The following is a 16,366-nucleotide window of genomic DNA, read 5'->3' as shown; positions in this document are numbered from 1 at the left end:
GTACTGTCCTAGAGCAAACTGCCCCCTTGTCTTTTAAAGTCGGTTTAAGTGATGTTTGAGTCGTAAGATGGCATTGAATGATATCCGTTTACAGGGTGACATGTGGGTGCCAGAGCCTTTGCTCTTGGGTGATGAGTCTGGAGGAGCTGAAGCCAAGAGGATGCAGTTTTGCCAGGAATGCCGGAGAGCTCAAGAGGAGGGTATTTGCAAAACTGCTGGAGCAGGAGAGTGGAGGCAGTGGGCCTCTGCCCCTAGAGAAGGCCATGGCTGCCCTGGAGAGGCACTACCTTGTGTAAAAGAGAACATTCCCAAGGTTTTTAGAAGACTAACTCAGGGCTGCAGATTGAAAGGTGAGCAATGTAGCTAAGTGGTCATCAAGGACTTAACTGGGTTACTCAGAGTATTATGGGTTGGAGCCACGCTCTATCCCCTCCCTTACCTCCTATTGAGTTAGTGGGTGTTTTACCCCACTCTTTTTGTGTGTAGTTGAATAAAGCAGCATGTTCCCAGCCTGCAGTATTGGAAGTAAAGTGTGATTCTTGTGCTCAGAGTGGTTCTTTTTAGGGCTGTCAAGCAATTAAAAACATTGCAATTAATCACTCAATTAAAATTTTTCTATCATGATTAACCGTGGCATTAAACAATAATAGAATACCACCTATTTAATTTTTGGAGGCTTTTTACATTTTCAAATATATTGATTTCAATTATAACACAGAATACAAAGTGTACAGTGCTCACTTTATATTATTTTTTATTAAACATATATTTGCACTGTAAAAAAAGACCCAACTGTAACACATGATACTGTAGACCCAATTGTTTAATAGACCCAATACTGTTTACAGTATTATGTAAAGTTTACCCAAGTTTACATTTAAATTGTAATATAAAGTGAGCACTGTACACTTTATTTTCTGTATTGTAATTGAAATCAACATATTTGAAAATGTAGAAAAACATCCAAAAATATTTAATACATTTCAATTGGTATTATATTGTTTGACAGTGTGATTAAATCTGCGATTAATCACAAATAATTTTTTAAATCACCATTAATTTGTGTGTTAATTGTGTGATTTATTTGAACACATTAAACTAAGTTTTTCTCTCCTCTCAGATGTGAGCATTGCCATTTCTGTGCCCATTTCCATCAGCTATCCTGCCTTCATGTTCATGTTCTATATTATCATCCTTATTGCAAACTGAGTCAAAGTAGTCATTTAGTTTTCGGACAATGCCTAGATTTTCTCTTTCCCATCCACCTGGGCAGCCCAACCTCATAATTCCATTTTGAAACTGTGGCCAATGGGAGCTGCGGGGGTGGTGCTTGCAGGCAGAAGCAGCGTGTGGAGCTACATACCCTTCCCCAGGGGACACAGGAGCATGCTGGCTGGTTCTGGGAGTGGTGTGGGGCCAGGGAAGGCAGGAAACCTGCCTTAGCCCCCCTGTGCCACCACCTGGGAGCTGTCTGAGGTAAGTGCTGCCTGGTGGGAGCCCACACCCTAATCCTGAGCCCCCTCCCAGAACCTTCACCCCGCACCCCCTCCTGCACCCAAACTCTCTCCCAGAACTTGCATCTCTACCCCAGGCTCAGCCAGGAGCCCCCTCCCAAACTCTGAGCCGCTTGGCCGCAGCCCAATGAAAGTGAGTGAGGATGGGGGCGGGGGAAAACAAAGGGGAGTGAGCGGGGCAGGGGTGGGGTAAATCCTGGGTTGCACTTAAATTCAAAAAGTGATCTTGTGAGTAAAAAGGTTGGAGACCACTGATTTATATAATTAGAAATCCTCTTACTAGGTGTTTTGTCTTCAGTGGGAGTTACAGGTATTCAGTACTTCTCATGTAGCCACATCATGCCACTGAATGTTACACAGAACTTCCCATTGATTTTATTGAGGTATTCTACTTCAAATATCCATGGCATATTATGGTCCAGGATCAGGTTCCAAGTTTGGAAATGGCATACTGAGCACGTGGCATAAATCATTTCGGCTACTTTTAAAATATTAATTATGCATTTAATCATTGTTAGATTAACGCCAACAAAAGAAATGGAAAATACACCCTGAATATGAATCATGTGAATGAGAAAAAACAAAAAGGGAAGCAGAGCATACACCTGGGATCATTCTGCCAATAGGAGTCCATAGCTGATAATTAAAGCAAACCACAGAAATTTTAATTAAAGAGTGCCTTGCTATACTGGTAGAAGTGAGTCAGACTCAATCGGTAAAGAGAAAAAGAGCAGAAAAATATCAGGTGTCCATTTTTGAGATAAATAACAAGGTTTTTTTTCTTAATTAAAAGGCCCATGGGAAATGCATCCATTTGTAATATGAAATTCCAACAAAATCCAGTAGCCTTACATAAGCAGGGCCTGAACAAGCTCTCCCCTGACATCTAGTGATGAACTGGGGAAAGACTTCAGGAGCAGATACTCCTACTCTGCCTAGGTGTTAACCAGACAGACCTGCTTTGCCAGAGTGATGAGTTTTGGGTTAAAATTCACTTCAGTATTGAGTGCAGGGGTAATAAAATTGTGATGCTTTGGGGTTTCACCCAGACCAGTAAGAGTTTGTGTCACCACCTGCCCAGTAACCCTGACTATTTCTGTGCTGTGCAGCTTCGGCTCAGCGCCCAAGTAGCCTGCTCACAGCACAATGACCTCACCCAGCAGCTTCCAGCAACCAGCAACACACCAACTGCCCCTCCAGTCCCGAGTCACCCCAAAACCATCTCCCTGGTAGTATCCAGTCCCTCTCACTGGACCCTCCCAGAAGTTATCCAGTTAGCTGCCTCCAAAGGGAAAGAATACACACCAGCCTGCTAGATTAGCTGAGGATTTTACCCTTTAGTTTAACATACAACACTGAGATAGTTTTGTAAAAGGTAAAACAAGTTTATTACCAATAGAACCTGGATTTAAGAGATACCAAGTAGAAAGAATAGGGATAGAAGTGGTTACAAACAAGTAAAAATAAGGCTTCTACGGCTAAAATCTAACTTACACTTTAGATTTTGATTCAAAGTAGTTTGCTCACCACAGTCATTCTTCCAGCATGACTGGCCAGTCTTTAGCCAGGATCCAACATGGAGCCTAAAACACTTCATTTCTTGGTCTTCTCAGGGGAACGATGACAAATGGCTTTCCCCCTCTACTTATATCTTCCAAAGTCCATTGACCCTATTCAAGAAGCAGGAAAGCATCCTTGGGGAGGTGGGTGCAGGGGTGCAGTCTCCATCCCCCACCAACATTGTTAAGTGGTTGTCTTCCCCCACTTACTGCCTGATGGCTTTGTCTAACCTTGCTCATAAATGTGCTTTTCATGGTCTTTGGTCACACCTTACGGAATTTACATTGGAACCACACTCAAGCCTGTGAAGCATTCCTTTGCCTAGGACAGGCTGTGCTTAGGTACTGCATGCCAAACACATTTGAGGAACATATTTCCAGCACACATCTATAATTCTTTATACACTTCCGGTACATACATCATGCGCTAATATTAATGGCCAGTATATTACCAGTTTGCATGTGACACCTTCAATGGCACGTTATAGATACAGATGACAACAGAGAGTTGGGGCAATGTGCTAGGCCTGATGAGCATTATAGGGTATCCTCTGCAAGTGAGCATTGAGGGGCTCCCTAGGACACAGAAATGTTATCCTGATTGTATAAGTAAAGGTACTTAACATGCTCTGGTTGAACCTAAATTTAACCTCACTCACTAAGCAGGGGATAAGGGTGCTGTGTTCTGAGGTTCCACTATTTAGCCCAGTTCTTAATGATTGGAGTGCTTAATGATTGCACCAGGTAGCAAAACAGTGGGGTTGGGGACAGGTGTTCCTACCTGGGGGTGTAGGCTCTTTAAATAGAGTCATAGACACCATTTGAACCTCCCCCTCTGTTTAAAGACAAAGCTGATCATACTCATTTAAGAGTCTTTGTTTCTGCTCAGTGATGACTAGAGCTGAAGTCACTGGTGACCGGGTCTGGAGGCTAAGTCTTTGACTTGGTATGAGGACAGTGTTGGAGTGAAAGACAATGCAGAGGTTTCAGTTGCAGAGAGGTTCCCCCCTCCGTGGTGAAGTCACTAAGAACAGGGCTAGGTGATGGAACCCCAGAAAACGTTATCACAGAGGCAGCAAGCAGTGCCAGCAGTGGCAAAGGTGGCAGCAGGGACAGTGGGCAGTGGCAACTACAGAGGGATTGCTAGACCTTCCCTTTGAGATGTGGGAGGTGAACCCACATGAACACACCCCTGAATGCTGGGACTTCACTGACTACGGACAACCAACTCTGAGCAGAGCGCAGTGGAGGGGAAAGGAATAGTATGATAAAGGGTCATTTGTCCCTCAGACTTTTGTACTACAAGGGGGGGAAACTGAGGGAAGGGGGGAAACTGAGGCAAGGGGGGAAACTGAGGCAACCCACGGTGAGGTGTTGACTTGTGGTTTGCATACTTTTGCATCATTCTTGTGCTGTTTTTCCAAATTAATGCTGAGTTCCCCCTTCCTTTTAATACAAGTTTTCTTGTGTTGTACACAGATTCAGTGCTTATAAGTGGAGAACTTTCACTTCTTAGAGGTGCCTAGGGTGGTGGTAAGTTTTCCCAGATTGAGTGAGGCTCGAGCCAGTTCTGTTTTGTAATGTTAACAGGAACTTCTGAATATTGAACCTGGCCTTTGTTGTTCCTGATACCACCTGGCAGAAGAGTTGCCTCTAGAAGACCCAATTTTATAAGCATGCAGAATGCAGCTAGCTAAACTCTAACCTGAGCCAAGGTTCCAGTCGCCATCTAGGCTGATTTCCTAGATGCTGGAGACTAGCTGTATACTTACTCGACTCCTTCGTTTTGCTTCAGCCAGCAAGCCCCCTTCACATTTTCCTGCTGCATTCCTAGCATTTGATGGTGCTATATTAGGGTATAAATAGAAGCAATCAGATGCTCCATCACATGAACCTAAAATGACAGGTTTCAGAGTAACAGCCGTGTTAGTATATCTTCGCAAAAAGAAAAGGAGTACTTGTGGCACCTTAGAGACTAACCAATTTATTTGAGCATGAGCTTTCGTGAGCTACAGCTCACTTCATCGGATGCATACCGTGGAAACTGCAGAAGACATTATATACACACAGAGACCATGAAACAATACCTCCTCCCACCCCACTGTCCTGCTGGTAATAGCTTATCTAAAGTGATCATCAAGGTGGGCCATTTCCAGCACAAATCCAGGTTCTCTCACCCCCTCACCCCCCTCCAAAAACCACACACACAAACTCACTCTCCTGCTGGTAATAGCTTATCCAAAGTGACCACTCTCCCTACAATGTATTGTTTCATGGTCTCTGTGTGTATATAATGTTTTCTGCAGTTTCCACGGTATGCATCTGATGAAGTGAGCTGTAGCGCATGAAAGCTCATGCTCAAATAAATTGGTTAGTCTCTAAGGTGCCACAAGTACTCCTTTCCTTTTTGCGATGACCTAAAATGGAGTTCAACAGCTATCAGAAAGTACAGTTGGTGCCACTTAGTTTTGAAACAAAAACAAGCCTCTCCCCTACTTTAAAAGTTCTCAGGTCTCTGCTGTTGGAAAGGGAAAATAGTGCTGTACCCTGTATGCTGCAGTTGGCTTCTTCTTTATCTTTGATCTTGAGGCTTTATATACAGTTGCAGCAATTTTTAAAAATAGAGTCAGAATACCTCTTGATATTAACCTATTAATAGATCTACCCCTTGCATTCTCATTCTCCAGATATTTTATTTGGGTTGCAGTTCATTGATATTTATTTTCAAGAATTAGTCCTTGAGAGCCTCTTCATATCCCTCGTGCCCATAACCTGCTCCACACAGCACAGTGAGAAAAGGCCGCCCAGCCCAGCTGTGCCCTAGGGGCTAAGCACAGAACAAATGTAGGAGCTTGTGTCATCCATAGCTTCTGAACAACATGTGGGGGTCATCAGCTTACAAAGACACTCTAGACCGGTAGCATAGACAGGCCCCAAATGTATCAAAGTGTCCCGCCTTGAAAAACAGAAGACAAAAAAACATAACCTTGAGTAGCTTTATTTTATAGTTGTGGAAACTGAGGCACACAGAAGCAAAGAGATTTGCTCATGGTCAAAAAGTCAGGAATAGAAAATGGCCAATCTGCTGATAGTCAGTCCTGGGCCCTAGCCGTGTTTGTCCTGGCCTCTCTGCTTCAGCTCCAGTAACAACCCGAGTGGAGGTTTTCTTCCTCTCCGTGACCTTTAACTTCACGTCACTGGAGAAGAAAGATTGTTTCTGACCAATTGGCTCTAATGCTTAAAAACCTTCATTTTTTTCTTTCGCTAGGAGGATAACGCTGGACGTTTTCTCTCATCCACTTTCCTTTGGAATAATTTCAATCCAGTCCAAAGGATTTCCTTTTCCAGTGTGTCTTCAGCACCTTTCCTAGCAAACAGGTCCTGTTCGAGCACAGGTTTCCAGTTTCAGGCTGTCCCAGGGGGAGATGGCCATGAAAGGGGTAGTAGCTCAACTGAACCTATCCCCAGGTGAAGGGAATAAGTGCAGGGGTCACATGGGAAGGAGCAGCGTGTAACTAGGATCCAGGCCTGTTGGGCGATATAAGAACAGCCTGTGCTCAGCCAGGAGAGAGACCCGCAATGGGAGCAGGCCTGGGAGGGGCTTGGATAGTCCTTTCAAGTCAGTTTTGGTACACAGCAGGGGATGGAACAGCCAAGCTGCTAGGGTTGGGAGCTGGGCCTCCTGGCAGTGCCCAGGAACGAAAACACAGCACCTGCCAGGAAGGGAGTCCCCACAGAGGGACACCGTAATCTCCCAGGGAGGGAAAAGGCTCTCACTGCCATTTCTTAACCTCATGGGGTGTTCTCCTGCTCTGCCAACCCCACCCCTATTTCAGCATCTCCAGGTGCCTGAGGAAGCAGGAACCAGAGGCCATCCTGCAGCTGGGACAGAGATGGAGGTTGATGACCTACCTGCCCGTGGTGACCATGGTGCAGGACAGCCCTCAGGACATGCGAGTGCAGCTCCAGATCTGCAGAATGCACCTTCCCTTTGCTGGCACAAGACCTTGCAGGTTGTGGGAGGTGAGACAGGCACTAACTTTTGGTAACCCTCAGTGGGATCAGAGGGTAATGGTTTGTAGAAAGTGGTGTTGGAGAGCTTTACAAAAACTAGGCAAGCCATTTACAACTCACAATTTGTTTCTCTACAAAAGAAAAAGGACACTAAACTATCTAAACAACTACATACCACAAGGGGCCACAGCAGTGGTTCCCTTAACCCACCCAGCAATATTGTTAATGTATCCAACTATACTCTTAGCCCAGCAGAAGAATCTGTTCTATCTCGGGGCCTCTCCTTCTGCCCCTCCACCCCCACGAATATGATACCATTCTGTGGTGACCTAGAATCCTATTTTCGACGTCTCCGACTCAAGGAATATTTCTCACACCTCTGAACAACATACTAACCCACAGAGAGCTTCCTACCAAGACGACAAAAAGAAGGATTCTGGGTGGACTCCTCCTGAAGGTCGAAACAACAGACTGGACTTCTACAGAGAGTGCTTCCGCCGACGTGCACAGGCCGAAATTGTGGAAAAGCAACATCACTTGCCCCATAACCTCAGCCGTGCAGAACACAGCGCCATCCACAGCCTCAGAAACAGCTCAGACATCATAATCAAAAAGGCTGACAAAGGAGGTGCTGTCGTCATCATGAATAGGTCAGAATATAAACAAGAGGCTGCTAGGCAGGTCTCCAACACCACTGTCTACAAGCCATTACCCTCTGATCCCACTGCGGGTTACCAAAAGAAACTACACCATCTGCTCAAGAAACTCCCTGAAAAAGCACAAGAACAAATCCGCACAGACACACCCCTAGAATCCCGACCTGGGATATTCTATCTGCTACCCAAGATCCATAAACCTGGAAATCCTGGACACCCCATCATCTCAGGCATTGGCACCCTGGCAGCAGGATTGTCTGGCTATGTAGACTCTCTCCTCAGGCCCTATGCTACCAGCACTCCCAGCTATCTTCCAGACACCACTGACTTCCTGAGGAAACTACAATCCATCGGTGATCTTCCTGAAAACACCATCCTGGCCACTATGGATGTAGAAGCCCTCTACACCAACATTCCACACAAAGATGGACTACAAGCCGTCGAGAACAGTATCCCCGATAATGTCACGGCAAACCTGGTGGCTGAACTTTGTGACTTTGTCCTCACCCATAACTCTTTCACATTTGGAGACAATGTGTACCTTCAAGTCGGCCGGATTGCTATGGGTACCCGCATGGCCCCACAGTATGCCCGCATTTTTATGGCTGACTTAGAATAACGCTTCCTCAGCTCTCGTCCCCTAATGCCCCTACTCTACTTGGGCTACATTGATGACACCTTCATCATCTGGACCCATGGAAAAGAAGCCCTTGAGGAATTCCACCATGATTTCAACAATTTGCGTCCCACCATCATCCTCAGCCTGGACCAGTCCACACAAGAGATCCACTTCCTGGACACTACGGTGCTAATAAGCGATGGTCACATAAACACCACCCTATACTGGAAACCTATTGACCGCTATACTTACCTACATGCCTCCAGCTTCCAACCAGGACACACCACACGATCCATTGTCTACAGCCAAACCCTACCATACAACCGCATTTGCTCCAACCCCTCAGGCAGAGACAAATATCTACAAGATCTCTGTCAAGCATTCTTACAACTACAATACACACCTGCTGAAGTGAAGAAACAGATTGACAGAGCCAGAAGAGTACCCAGAAGTTACCTACTACAGGACAGGCCCAACAAAGAAAATAACAGAATGCCACTAGCCATCACCTTCAGCCCCCAACTAAAACCTCTCCAATGCATCATCAAGGATCTACAACCTATCCTGAAGGACGCCCCATCACTCTCACAGGTCTTTGGAGACAGGCCAGTCCTTGCGTACAGACAGCCCCCCAACCTGAAGCAAATACTCACCAGCAACCACACACCACACAACAGAACCACTAACCCAGGATCCTATCCTTGCAACAAAGCCCGTTGCCAACTGTGTCCACATATCTATTCAGGGGACACCATCATAGGGCCTAATCACATCAGCCACACTATCAGAGGCTCGTTCACCTGCACATCTACCAATGTGATATATGCCATCATGTGCCAGCAAGGCCCCTCTGCCATGTACATTGGCCAAACTGGACAGTCTCTACATAAAAGAATAAATGGACACAAATCAGACGTCAAGTATTATAACATTCAAAAACCAGTCGGAGAACACTTCAATCTCTCTGGTCACTCGAACTCAGACCTAAAAGGGGCAATTCTTCAACAACAAAAAACTTCAAAAACAGACTCCAAGGAGAGACTGCTGAATTGGAATTAATTTGCAAACTGGATACAATTAATTTAGGCTTGAATAAAGACTGGGAGTGGATGTGTCATTACACAAAGTAAAACTATTTCCCCTTGTTTATTTCCCCCCCTACTGTTCTTGTCAACTGCTGGAAATGGCCCACCTTGATTATCACTACAAAAGGTTTTCTTCACCCTCCGCCCCCTCCCCCGCCCACCCCTGATCTCCTGCTGGTAATAGCTCACCTTTCCTGATCACTCTTGTTACAGTCTCTATGGTAACACCAATTCTTTCATGTTCTTTATGTATATAAAATCTCCACACTGTATTTTCCATTGCATGCATCCAATGAAGTGAGCTGTAGCTCATGGAAGCTTATGCTCAAATGTCTTTGTTAGTCTCTAAGGTGCCACAAGTCCTCCTTTTCTTTTTGCGGATACAGACTAACATGGCTGCTACTCTGAAACAGTGTTAGTCTTGCAGATGCAGACTAACACGGCTGCTACTCTGCCATGCCTCCACCCACTTTAACCCAAAACAAACTCAGGTTTGGGGTCAAAGGGGGTAGAGGCATGGAAGAGAGTATATAGTGAACAAAAGATTGATTTTAAAAGTGTCAGAACAATATTGTGAAAACAGGAAATTCCTAGTCTTGACAATCTTTCACGAAAAACCCTTGCATTCCAAAAGTAGTCACTTTTCTACAGACAATCCTTCCTTTGAAAAAGATTTTCAACCGTGTCTAGAAATCGCTCCCAGGTCAGTGTCTCTCTGAGCGTGGGCTGCACTCATTTGCCCTCCCCTTCCCCGGGGATGTGTATGAAGCACTAGTTTAGAGGGGTACAGAGGAGGTATAAATAAAGATGATTAGGTCTTGACGAATACACATGTGGAGGGTGTGGGGGGAGAGAGACATGACTGATTGTATTGTCCTGAAGCAGTGCACAGCTTCCAAAGATTTGGTGAATGCTTCTCTGGGGGTCTGATTCTGCAAACCAACTTCCAGGAGCATCAGATGTGCATGTGACAAGGCCCTGCTCCCTCCTCATGTCTAGGCCACTTGGCCAGTAGCTTGGCATGAGTAACTCTGATGCTGGACTGCCATTTTCCGACCCCTGCCTCTATGTGCATTGTGAGCAGCTGCACTGCTGCACATCCAAGTGGCTAAAGAACCATCAACAGGCTTCACTCTTCTTCACTCTCTGGTCACGCAATTACAGACATGAAAGTTGCGATATTACAACAGAAAAACTTCAGAAACAGACTCCAACCAGAGACTGCTGAATTGGAATTCATTTGCAAATTGGATACAATTAACTTAGGCCTGGGAGTGGTTGAGTCATTATGCAAGGTAACCTATTTCCCCTTGTTTATTCCTTCCCCCTCCCCCCCACTGTTCCTCAGACATTCTTGTTAAACCCTGGATTTGTGCTGGAAATGGCCCACCTTGATTATCATACACATTGTAAGGAGAGTGGTCACTTTAGGTAAGCTATTACCAGCAGGAGAGTGGGGTAGGGGGAGAGAAAATCTTTTGAAGTGATAAACACCCATCTTTTCATGGTCTGTGTGTATAAAAACATCCTCACTGTATTTTCCACTTTATGCATCTGATGAAGTGAGCTGTAGCTCACGAAAGCTTATGCTCAAATAAATTGGTTAGCCTCTAAGGTGCCACAAGTCCTCCTTTTCTTTTTTCGAATACAGACGAACACGGCTGCTACTCTGAAACCTGACTACACAGAGTGCTATCGTTTGCACAAAGATAAAATGGAGAAATGTTGTGTGTGTTTAACCTCTTTCAAACAGCGGGCTCTTAAATGTTGCAAATAATTTCTAGCTCAACCAGAAGTTAGGGGCTTGAGGTAGGAGTCTCCCAGGCATTGTCTTCACTGCAAAAGTGTGTTTACATGGAGATAGCTAACTTGATGTAAAATCTGAGTGGAGACATAGAATAGAAACATAGAATATCAGGATTGGAAGGGACCTCAGGTGGTCATCTAGTCCAACCCCCTGCTCAAAGCAGGACCCATCCCCAATTAAATCATCCCAGCCAGGGCTTTGTCAAGCCTGACCTTAAAAACTTCTAAGGAAGGTGATTTTACCACCTCCCTAGGTAACGCATTCCAGTGTTTCACCACTCTCCTAGTGAAAAAGTTTTTCCTAATATCCAACCTAAACCTCCCCCACTGCAACTTGAGACCATTACTCCTTGTCCTGTCCTCTTCTACCACTGAGAATAGTCTAGAACCATCCTCTCTGGAACCACCTCTCAGGTAGTTGAAAGCAGGTAATATCAAATCCCCCCTCATTCTTCTCTTCTGCAGACTAAACAATCCCAGTTCCCTCAGCCTCTCCTCATAAGTCATGTGTTCCAGACCCCTAATCATTTTTGTTGCCCTTCACTGGACTCTCTCCAATTTATCCATATCCTTCTTGTAGTGTGGGGCCCAAAACTGGACACAGTAGTCCAGATGAGGCCTCACCAATGTCGAATAGAGGGGAACGAACACGTCCCTCGATCTGCTCGCTATGCCCCTACTTATACATCCCAAAATGCCATTGGCCTTCTTGGCAACAAGGGCACACTGCTGACTCATATCCAGCTTCTCGTCCACTGTCACCCCTAGGTCCTTTTCCGCAGAACTGCTGCCTAGCCATTCGGTCCCTAGTCTGTAGCTGTGCATTGGGTTCTTCCGTCCTAAGTGCAGGACCCTGCACTTATCCTTATTGAACCTCATCAGATTTCTTTTGGCCCAATCCTCCAATTTGTCTAGGTCCTTCTGTATACTATCCCTGCCCTCCAGCGTATCTGCCACTCCTCCCAGTTTAGTATCATCCGCAAATTTGCTGAGGGTGCAAGCCACACCATCCTCCAGATCATTTATGAAGATATTGAACAAAACCGGCCCCCGGACCAACCCCTGGGGCACTCCACTTGACACCGGCTGCCAACTAGATATGGAGCCATTGATCACTACCCGTTGAGCCCGACAATCTAACCAACTTTCTACCCACCTTAGAGTGCATTCATCCAGCCCATACTTCTTTAACTTGCTGACAAGAATACTGTGGGAGACCATGTCAAAAGGTTTGCTAAAGTCAAGCAACAATACATCCACTGCTTTCCTTTCATCCACAGAACCAGTAATCTCATCATAGAAGGCGATTAGATTAGTCAGGCATGACCTTCCCTTGGTGAATCCATGTTGGCTGTTCCTGATCACTTTCCTCTCATGTAAGTGCTTCAGGATAAGTGCTTCAGACAAGGCACAGGTGGCTTTAACCTCTGTGTCACTTGTGCAGGTAAATACCAGGCTGAGCGTATAGCATTCCTGGACTAGCTACATCAAGGTAAAAGACACCTCTCCCTCACCTCTACTAGTACTTTACATTGAGTTCGCCAGCTGAGTGTAAACACATACGTTTTGAACTGGGAGGTTGATTTTTTTTGTTTGTTTTGCTGCTTTTTGGTGGTGGTGGTGCGGGGGGGAGGGCACTGAAGCCATAATAGTGACATTCTCTAGCCTGTGTTATTTGTATTACTGTAGCACATAGGAGCCCCAGTCATGGATCAGGACCCGATTGTGCTAGGTGCTGTACAAAATAGTACAAAAGACAGTCCCTGCCCCAAAGAGTTGACAATCTAAGTATAAGACAAGAGACAGATGGAGACAGACAGACAGGGGAGTACAAGGAAATAATGAAAGTGTATCGGTCGGTATGATAGGCAGTGGTCCCTTTGATTTGGGAATTGGAGATGGATAATGAGAGAGGTTTGAAAATGTTTAAGGGGCTCTCCTTCCGAGCATGAAGGGCATGTGGCAGAAAGCATGAAGGTGGTTGTCTGAAAATTTAACAAGTGGGTGTTGCTGGCAGCATGGACCGATTGGAGGTGGGAGTCAACAGTACAGTGAATGAGAGATGGTACAGTTAGGAGAAGACATTGGTACAGTGAATGAGAGATGTCCGGTTAGGAGAAGACAGTACGTGAAGGGCCTTGAAAGAGAAGACAAGCTGCTTCTGTTTGATGCAATAGAGAAGGGGGAGCCAGTGGAGGGATGCAAAGAGGGGTGACATGGTGAAAGCAGTGGGCTAGGAGAATGATCTTTGCAGCTTGCAGCAATATTCTGAATGGATATGAGCTGGGGAAGAGGGAAAAGAGAAGCATGTGGCGGTAACTGAGATGTGATGTGATCAGAGCCTCGATGGGAATTTTAGCTGTGTGGATGGAGAGGAAAGGCTGTATCTTAGAGATGTTATGCAGGAAAACACCACAAGACTTAAGCACAGCCATGGATGTGAGGACTTAGAGCAGAGGTGGGCAAAGTACGGCCCACGGGCCACATCCAGCCTGCGGGACTGTCCTGCTCGGCCCCTGAGCTCCCAGCAGGGGAGGCTAGCCCCAGGTGCCTCCCCGCTGTCCCCTAGCCCCTGCGGCCTCACCTGACTGTGCCGCTGGTGCTCTGGCCTGCTGCTCCTACCGGGCAGCGTGGCTGCGAGCTCCTGCTGCTCTGAGCAGCGTTGTAAGCGGGTCGGGGGGTTGGATAAGGGGCAGTCAGGGGACAGGGGGCAGTTGGATGGGGTGGAGGTTCTGGGGGGGGCGGTCAGGGGATGGGGAACGGGGGGGTTGGATAGGTGTGGGAATCCCGGGGGGGCGGCTGTCAGGGAGCAGGGGTGTGGACAGGGGTTGGGGCACTCAGGGACAGAGGTTGGTTAGGGGATGGGGTCCCAGAGGGGGCGGTTAGGGATGGGGGTCAGTCAGGGGGCGGAAAGTTGGAGGAGGTGGATAGGGGGTGGGGGCCAGGCTACTTGGGGAGTCACAGCCTTCCCTACCCGGCCCTCCATGCCGTTTTGCAACCCCGATGTGGCCCTTGGGACCAAAAGTTTGCCCACCCCTGACCTGGAGAGAGGTGTGAGTGGAAGATGACAGGTTATGGGCCTGAGTGACAGGCAGGATGCTGGCCTTGTCCACAGCGATGGAGAAAGGAGGTAACAGAGAGGGCTTGGACAGGAGGGGAGAGACAGAGAGCTCTGCTTTAGCCATGTTGGGCTTGAGCTGACAGCTTGGTCAGCACAAGGAGATGTCCCAGAGACAGGCTGAGGTGTTCATTTGGCCAGCAGGAGATGGGGCTGGTGCAGAGAGGCAAATGGGTGAGTTGTCAGCATGGAGAGGGGAGTTGAATTTGTGTTTACAGAGGAGACAACCCAGAGACGAGGGGCAGAGGGAGAAGAGAACAGAAGAGGGAGGCTGGCCATAAACCATGTCACATTTACTGGTTTGTTTGTTTATTTTTCTCAAGACCTGCCCCCTCCTTGTCACACACTGTTACACCAAAACAAACCAGTAAGGACCCTCCCCGCCCCATGTGTTTATATACTATTTGGTCAGCCCCAGGGGACCAAGGACAGAGCCCATGGAAGGGTCCCGGGGAGCTGGCAGGAGGGGGAAGCAGCGATCAGAGGGGTCAGGGGTGGGGGGAGCAGGGAAGGGCAGAGGGAGGACAAGGTTTCAGGAGGAGGATGGGCAGGGCGGGCAGGCCAGGGAGGGCGAGGACTGAGCCATGATCGGAGCTTTGCCCGGGGCCGGGCGGGACGCCGCTCGGGCACCCGGCCAGCCCGGGAGAGAGGGGGAAGGTTTGTGGGGAGCAGAGCGGCCGGGAGTCGAGGGGTTAAATGGAGGCGGGGCTAGGGCGGGGATCGGCCGCTGTTGCGGTGACCCCCGGGAAGGGACGTTTCCGCTGTTCAGACCCACGTGGGAAGGAAGCTGGCGCGGGGGTCACAGGGAAGCCGGTCGCTCTGTGGCTGCGAACTCACCGGGCGGGATCCGCTGTGAGCCCGCCTGGCTGCTGGGACCTCAGCTCGTCCCCGGGCTGCGGCGCTGGGCGCTCTTCCCGCGCGTGAGACTCCGTGTCCCAGGGGTCCCTGCCTGGGCCGCAGGTGGGTGGGTGGGTGGGTGCTGCTGGCTGCTCGGCAGCGGCTCGCTTGCTGTGCAGCGGGGTTTGGGGGCCAGTTCCAGCCACCACCGGACTGGGGCGAGGGGGGACCGCGGGCCCGAATGGGGAGGGGGAGGGGCCCGGGCCCTGGCCTGAATGGGTGGCAGGGCTCGGGGTCAGGGACCAAAATGGGAGAGGGAGGGACCGTGGAGGGGGTTGGCTAGGGGCTGGGGACCAAATGGGGAGGGGGAGGGACCGGAGCCCGAATGGGTGGCGGGGCTCGGGCTCGGGGCTGGGGACCGCATCGGGGGCAGGGCTCCGAAGGGGGGGTGGGGCTTGGGCGGTGCCTGGGGACCGTGTGGGGAGGGCAGCGCAGTGGCAGGGGCCGGTCCTTGGCCGAAGGGCTGGGACTCTGGGCTAAAGGGGGGTGATTCGGGGGGCAGGCCCCGAGCCGAAGAGCGGGGGGGGGTTCGGAAGAGCCCCGCCCCGGAAGAGAAAGGAGGGGCTGGGCAGAGGAGCGCTGGACACTGGTTCAAGTCCCGCCCTTCAAGGAGGGAGCTGGGCCAGGGACAAGGCTGTTTCGAGCCCAAGCCCCTCCCCTTCTGATATCCGACTCACACTTACTTCTAGGAGGATTGTCCTCCTCCACAAGAGGAGGGTCTTCTCCCCCACCCCCCAGCAGGGTGCCTGTCACGGGTGGGAGGGCCCATAGGACATCAGGTCTCTGAGGCCCTGGGGGCGGAGGGGCCGATAGGAGTTAAGGGGTTTTAATCATCATGGCACCACCTCTGGGAGGGGGTTGGGCTGCTGGGCAGGGAACAAGAAACCACAAATGGCCTCCCCCACCCCTGACCTGTCCTGCTTGGTCTGTCTCGGGTTCAGATCAGCTGGAGAGTCTGGAGCAGGGACAGGGAGCCAGGGCCAGGACCTCTGCCTCGGCTTTGCTGCTGCCAAATCGGACCCACTCAGACCGAGAGGAGCTGACCCCAGCCCAGCACCTGCAGCAGCGTCTGTGGCCTGAGTGTCGCTGAGAGGGACA

The sequence above is a fragment of the Lepidochelys olivacea genome (assembly GCF_965140295.1).
Source record: "Lepidochelys olivacea isolate rLepOli2 genome assembly, chromosome: 14".
Lineage (NCBI taxonomy): Eukaryota > Metazoa > Chordata > Testudines > Cheloniidae > Lepidochelys > Lepidochelys olivacea.
The sequence above is the reverse complement of the archived record's forward strand: the minus strand, read 5'-3'. Positions refer to the sequence as shown.